This window comes from Euleptes europaea, chromosome 3, assembly GCF_029931775.1.
Source record: "Euleptes europaea isolate rEulEur1 chromosome 3, rEulEur1.hap1, whole genome shotgun sequence".
Classification (NCBI taxonomy): domain Eukaryota; kingdom Metazoa; phylum Chordata; class Lepidosauria; order Squamata; family Sphaerodactylidae; genus Euleptes; species Euleptes europaea.
In genome coordinates, this window is record NC_079314.1 from 94101471 (window position 1) to 94109294 (window position 7824).

Sequence of the window (7824 nt, forward strand, 5' to 3'; positions counted from 1 at the left end):
CATATATAAAATGGTCCCTGCCCATCTATCATCAGACAGGTTAAAAAGGTAAAGGTAGTCCCCTGTGGAAGCACTGGGTCATTCCTGACCCATGGGATGACATCACATCCCAACATTTACTAGGCAGACTTTGTTTATGGGGTGTTTTGCCAATGCCTGCCCCAGTCATCTTCCCTTTACCCCCAGCAAGCTGGGTACTCCATTTTACCGACCCTGGAAGGATGGAAGGCTGAGTTAACCTTGAGCCGGCTACCTGAAACCGACTTCCGTCGGGATCAAACTCAGGTCGTGAGCAGAGCTTTTGACTGCAGTACTGCAGCTTACCACTCTGCGCCACTGGGCTCTTTTAATATCAGACAAACCCTGTTTTAAAATAATAAAGTATACACTGACTTTTTCATTTTTTCCCCTCTTGCTTTTATATCCTTTCCCTTCTTCTTGTGGCCTTATTTCTTTTTCACACTGTAAATTTGCAGGCACAGTTTGCTGTTTTTAATAAAACCACTGCACATAAGCAAGTTCCTGCTAGGTCAGACCAAGCATTTGTCTACTCCTGCAGATGCCCCAAAGGCACAAAAGCCTTTCAGCTGTTGCTTCCCAGCAACTGGCACTGAGATATATACGGCTTCTCAATATGGGGAAAAATCCAGAGAGTTAGCCGTGCTAGCCTGTTGCAGCAAAACTAAAGGCTTAACAGTTTTATTCCACAGCTGCATACACTTAAGGCCACCTCTTCAAATTCCATTTCACCACCATAACTGGTAGGCTACCGATAAACTCTACTAACCACTTTACAGATATCTGCGATAGTGGCAATCGCTACAGCCTGTGGCAGTGAGTTCCATAACTTAACTACACATTATGTGAATAAGTATTTTATTTTGTCGGTGACGTATCTCCTAGCCATCAACCCCACCTGCTGCTCCTAAACGCCCTTGTATGACAGCGTGGTCCATGAGACGTTTTGCCAACAACCCACAGGGGCATCCTCAACAAGGATCAGCAGAAAACCTTCCCTGGAGGTTTTTAAGCAGAGGCTAGATGGCCATCTGTCAGCAATGGTGATTCTATTACCTTGGGCAGTTCATGGGAGGGAGGGCATCTTGGCCATCTTCTGGGCATGGAGTAGGGGGTCACTGGGGGTGTGGGGGGGAGGTAGTTGTGAATTTCCTGCATTGTGCAGGGGGTTGGACTAGATGACCCCGGTGGTCCCTTCCAACTCTATGATTCTATGAAAACCAATAAAGATCAGAGATTGGGTTTCTTTCTTTCAGGCCGCTTTCAGCCCGAGCACGCGTCAATTTCAGACATTGTCTTGTGCTGGGGCGGGGGGAGCCTCCCCCTGGAGAATGAAGAGCCCCTTCCAAGCCTTGCTCGTCCCCCTCCCCCGGCCGATTCAGCAAGAAGACACCACCCCGCAATTGGCGGCCCCAGCTCACCTGCAATCTCGATCCCCCTCCCCAAAAATAAACTTCCTCCGCTTCCGCAAAGAACACCGCCGGTCGTTTTCGCGGGAAAAAAGGAACCAAAAAAAAAAAAAGGATTCTCTGCCCGCCCTCTGACGTGTACTCTTCGCTCCCATTGGTCCGAACTCACAACGAGACTCCTGATTGGGTCGAAAGGTAAAAACGGCCTCACTCCGCCCCTCGAGGACCTGAGAAAGGAGACGTCAGTGCCGTCGAAGCCGATTGGAAGAGGCAGGGCGAGATCCCGCCCCTTCAGTGACGTTCCATACGAAGGGGGGAGGGTTTGGCGCCCAAAAGCTATGCCGCGGGCGGGAAGACTTAAAAAGGGAGGCTTTGGAAAGCGCGTGGGGAGCTGGGCGGGTCTCTGCTCTTCCGGACGTAGTCTCCCTTTCCTATGTAACACAATTGTAACAATTTATTCACCACCCCGACTGTCTGTGCTGTTAATAACAGCATGGTAAGACAGCAATCCCATAGGTGGAGGTTTCCCCCCACCCCGCCATAGAAGGGATGCAATGATAGGGGGAGGTGGGTGTATTGAATTTCTGCCAGCTTAACTTCTAGGGTCAGTTCAGGCTTGATTTGATCGATAACCCACTGATTTGTCTTTTTGCCAGTCCACGGAGTCCGTAACCCTCTCCTCCAACACCGCCTTTCAAAGGAATCTATTTTCTTCCTATCAGCTTTCTTCACTGTCCAGCTTTCACACCCATACACAGTAATAGGGAATACGATGGCATGAATTAACCAGATCTCAGTGGCCAGTGACACATCCTTACACTTCAAAATATTTTCTAGCTCCTTCATGGTTGCCCTTCCCAGTCTCAATCTCCTGATTTCTTGGCTGCAGTCTCCCTTTTGGTTGATGGTGGATCCAAGGAATAGAAAGTCGAACAATTTCAATTTCCTCATTGTCAACCTTAAAGCGGTGTAATTCTCCTGTAGTCATTACTTTTGTTTTCTTGATGTTCAGCTGTCCATAGATGGAGCTATTTCAGCTCTGAAAGAACTATTGAGTGTGTCTGCTGGAAACCTTGTTCTGTTAGTGTCTTTTTTGAGATGACCTTGTGTTTGCATGTGATGAATGTTCCAAGAGGTTAACTAAGGGTTGTAGGGTATCCAGAATGCCTTTTGTGTGTGCACTGGAATTATATTTGACCAGTCCGCAAAATGCAATATTTTTTAAAAAATCCTGGCCTAATTTTTAATGCCTCTGAGTGCTTGAATAAACGTGACTGATGAGCACTTTGCTTTCCTCATCTTCCATACTCGTACCATTTTGGAGATTTAAATTTGGGGGGGTGTTGAAAAAAAGAGATCTTTTAAAAAATCTTTAGGATCAGAACACCCCACTCTTGTGACAGACTGTAGCCATCCTTGACAGATTTTCTGAAAAGTTTTTTTTTTAAGTAAATCTCAGGAATGCTTTTTTTCTGAAGAAAGTTGGCTCTTTCTCTCAAGCAATGACACTCAGTCTGCAATTAAATACTTTGTGACTGTTCTTCTCCCCTCAGCAGATAATTGTTGTTGTGATTCATTGTAAATTGCATTGGGTGCCTTTTACAGAGAGAGGAAGTTAATTCTGATAAAGGTGTCATTTTGAATCCTGTATTCACTGGACTGATTGTGATCAAAAGTCTGGGCATTCTCTTGGACTCGGCCTTTTTATTGGAAAATTGGATTGCGCTGTTGCTAGGAGTGCTTCTACAGGATTAGTTTATAGATTCCCCTCCCTTCTGGATTCAGCTGATATACCCCTAGCTGATCTAGGCTTCAGTAACCTCGGGGCTGGATTACTGCAGTGCCCTTTTTGTGAGACTCCCCTTGAAGACAACGTGGAAATTGCAGTTGGGTACAGAATGTTGTATCCTTTTTGCTGCCTGGGACGAGCCACTTTCTATTTCTATTACACTGGCTGCCTATTGTGACCTAAGCCCTTTACAACTTGAAGGAGTGACTCTCCCAATGCATATTCATCCTATCCAGCAGTTATGCTTCCTCTGGGAGCTGTTCTTTCATTTTGGGGTATGAAGTCAGAGGAAGTTTTTCCCAGAGCTTCTACTGTGTTGGCATTGATGGTATGGATACACCTTCCCTGAGTATATTTTTGAGGAAGGGATATAAAACAATTTTATTTCAAAGTTCTTCCTCTTAATGAATTGCTAAGATTTGGGGTTTTGTGTGTGAATTGTTTTTATCTTATATTGTGGTGTCTAGAGTTTGATTTCTGGGTTTTTAAACTGATGTTAATGTTTTGTGTCGATAGCCTTAAACCTTTTTTTTTAAGATTATTTTTGTAAACATTTGAATAAATAATATGTGTTTTAACCTACGGTATAATCCTAGTGCTCATGACAGGTGTTTGTATTGCTCTCCTTTTTTTAAAAAAAGCTGAAAAATTAACAAGGCTGGCTGTTTTCTAATTATATAAATTATGAACATTTTCTCGCGTAAATTTTTTTTTCTAATTTGTTTGTGTAATGCCTGAATCAATTTTACACATTCAGTGGAGCACTAGAATAATAGAATCATGGAGTTGGAAGGGACCACCAGGGTAATCTATTCCAACCCCCTGCCCAATGCAGGAAATTCACAACTACCTCCCCACCCACACCCCCAGTGACCCCTACATCACACAGTCTTGATCAGAGGTGTCGAACTGATTTGTTAGGAGGGCCAGATATGACATAAATGTCACTTGGTCGGGCCAGGCCATGTGTTCCCCATCAAATAAATACCATAAAATGTAATGCCAGTTACCGGAGATATGAACTTCATAAAAGACACAGGCAAAGTCAATTAAAGGTATTAGTTTTTACTTAAAATACAAACAAGCTTACAACAGTAATACTCTTACAGTATTTTCCTGCTTAACTTTTTTCTGTCCTTTTTTTCTCACACTACTGCAGAACTTCACTCCCGCTTCTCTGACTTGCTCCCCTGAAGTGACTCTGGCCCAATAGGAGGCACAGTTCGTCATCGCCCCACCACTTCCACCTAAATATGCACTCAACCCCTGAAAAAGACTACTGGGAGGCTTCTTCGGCTGCAGCAGCAAACAAGCTCTGCCGCCTGGAGCAGAGGTAGTTGGAATTGGGGTGGTGGTGGCTTGGTGAAGCGGATAACAGGGCCCAAAGGGCTGTATCCAGCCCGCGGGCTGTATCTTTGACATGTCTGGTCTAGATGAAGAAATGCAGAGCTGGGTGTGATCAGCATACTGTAACAACCAGATCCAAAACAAATGATATTTCCCAAGGGTATTACATAGAGATTAAATAGCACGGGAGCTAAGACTGAGCCTTTTGGAACCCCACAGGACAAGTCCCACACTAAAGACAACAGGTCTCCAACAGCAACCCTCTGATCCTGATCTGTTAGGAATGAATTAAGCCATTGCAAAGTACATCCCTTGATACCTACTTCTAACTTCTCAACAAGATACCACGGTCCACAGTGTCAAAGGCTGTTGATATGTCCAGTAACAACAGCAAAAAAAAACAAAAAACATAGCCCTTGTCTACAATCAAATGGAGATCATGAACTAAAGCCACCAACACCCTCTCTGACCCATAACCTATCCTGAAACCCATCTGGAAAGTATCTAGAGCAAATGTGCCATCCAGAAAGACCTGGAGTTGCTGTGCCAGAAATCTCTCAATTACCTTGCCTAGAAAATGGCAGATTAGATACTGGCTGGTATCTGATCACAACAATGGGTTTTATAAGTAATGGATAAGTACCTCCTTTAGCAGCTAAGGAAAAATACCTTAAATGATTGATTTATAATGGACAGAGTTCATTAACCTGGCCCTTACAAGATTTCAGTAACTGGGATGACCAAGAACCAAAAGTATAAGTGGTGGCCTTCACAGCCCACAATATCCCGTAGACATCCCCCATGGCAACTATATTGAAATGGACATAAACAGACCTGACTGTGCACTAGATACTTCTGCTGCCTAAATTATATAACCCAGGGTGGCCAAGAAGGCCATGAAATCCTGAGCAAACCCAGACAAGGTGCCCTGGGCTTGAACTTTGAAGTTCCAGAGAACAATCAAGCTAAGGGTCTCCACCACCAAGCCCAAGACCATTTCTACCAGGTCAGAAGGGTGCCTACTGGTGAACTAGGCAGCTGGTGAACCAAGGAGAATGCCTCATCTATCCCTGGGCCCCAACAGTCAATGCTAACTATAACTTGCACCAGAAACATGCAAAAAACATAAAACTTGTGGAGAATGGCAGGCACTTTGCCTCCCTGTCTTCTGGTTCAGGGTTGTTTTCTGCATAGCCAGGCAGGTTTAACTGAGACAGATATGCCCCATCTTTTTCTTCCAGCCAGGCCTCAGTAACACAAGCCAGATCAATCTTATCTCCTGTCTGGGTTGTTGGAGGTGGATGGATAACAACCCACTAATCTGGCATTGTACAACACGGTGGACAAAGTAGAGGAAACAGGATCTCAGGATTAGGTGGGGGTGATGGCAAGCATTGACATGTCTCACTGGCCATCTTTGGCAACCTCCTCTTTCCCATAACCCATTATCCCATTATCAAGGGATAAATGAGCACTTATGCTGCCATGAGGTCACATTGGCTCCTAACCCCCCCTTAGGAATGCGCCCTTTGATGAAGAGTTTAATAGAAATGGTAGTATTGGGTCCTTTCCCAGTTGGCACATTATGCATTTAATAAGTTTTGGATTGTTATTGATGGAATAAAAACATAGGCTCAATTACATGCTAGAGTTCAGAGACTGTGATTTTTGAGGATTTTTTTCTCAAAGTAAAATGCTTCTTGAATAATTGATCCAGAAATATTGGTCCTAAATAGGATTGCTAATATCTTGTGAAACAATGTTTTGGATAAAATCTAGACATGCTTTGCCTCAGTCTCATCAAATATTGTTAAATGTGGAGAAAAATAATAGTCTGAATTATACATGCATAAGGACTAACCATCTGGGAACAGAGTCACCAAGTAATGTTTGTGGAAAGATCTATAAATACATGTCACATTCTGTCCTAAGGAAGAACTGTTACAAAATGCTAGCCCTATAGTGCCTCAGCCCCCTTGCAAGCGGTTTAAGCTCGGTCGAAAAATGGAAATATAACCATGTTAGAGGAGGCTTTGTATGTTTTTAGCAGCCTTATGATAAAGCTGAGACAATTGGTTACAAATAAATACCCTATAACCCTTTCTCCAATGTGTTTAGGACATTGTGCATGGTTTTCTTCAACCACCCCATTTAAGTTCATAACAATCCTGTGTGAAGTAGGTTAGGCTGAGATACAGGGTTGGATTCTGTTCCAACTAGGGTTTCCAGCTCCAGGTTGGGAAATACCTGAAGATTTTGGGGGTGGGGGTTGAGGAGGAGGGGGTTGAAGAGGGGAGGGACTTCAATGCCATAGAGACCAATTGCCAAACTGGCCATTTTCTCCAGGGGAACTGATTTCTATCACCTGGAGATCAGTTGTAATAGCGGGAATCTCCAGCCTCCACCTGGAAGTTGGCAACCTTAGTTCTAACAGATCTGTGTACACAAGGGCGGGGGTCACTAATTCTGTTCCTGGTCCCCCTCCTGCAGTTGCTCTCCAGTCCCCTCCTCATGGTGTTCTGGGGAACAGAATTTCAGGGGCATTTGGGGCTGCAGCCAGAGGGCAGAGGTAACAAATTTGCTCTCCGCAGGTGGAAATCTTATTGCCTGTAGTAAATTTCCATGTGATCTAAGCCACTGTATATGGCTCAGTGTCACCTCTGGTATAATATTAAACAGAATTACATGCTTTGAAGTCAATTGAAAACAATAGGATTAGAAGGGTGTGATTTTTGTTTATGATTGCAGTGTTAGTGAGCATCATGCATGAGTGGGGATTGCCTGTCTGACACATTAACCACCTAGTGGGCTGGGGAGAGCTCTGATGAATTGCTGATGTTTATATTTTCAAAGGGAATGACTCCCATTATTTCTGGCCCTTCTTCCAGCTGAAGTGATGTTGGTAACCATATCAACACCCCACCAGGCTATAAAATCCTGCTCCTAAATGCCAGGTCACTCACAGGAAAAACAGCAGCCATCTCCAGACTACAGAGATCAGTTCTTCTGGAGAAAATAATTGTTTTGGAGGGTTGGTTCTATGGAATTGTATCTTGCTGAGGTCGATCCCCTCCCCCAAACCCCACCCTCCCTAGTCTCCACTCTCAAATCTCCAGGAATTTCCCAATCTAGAGTTGGCAACCCTAGAGCCAGACTTGTACAAGTGAAAACATGTACAAGCGCAAAATGAAGGACACACTCATAGAACCCCTATTCTCATACCCCAAATCATTGCCAATACTCTGCAGCTCTATCATGCAG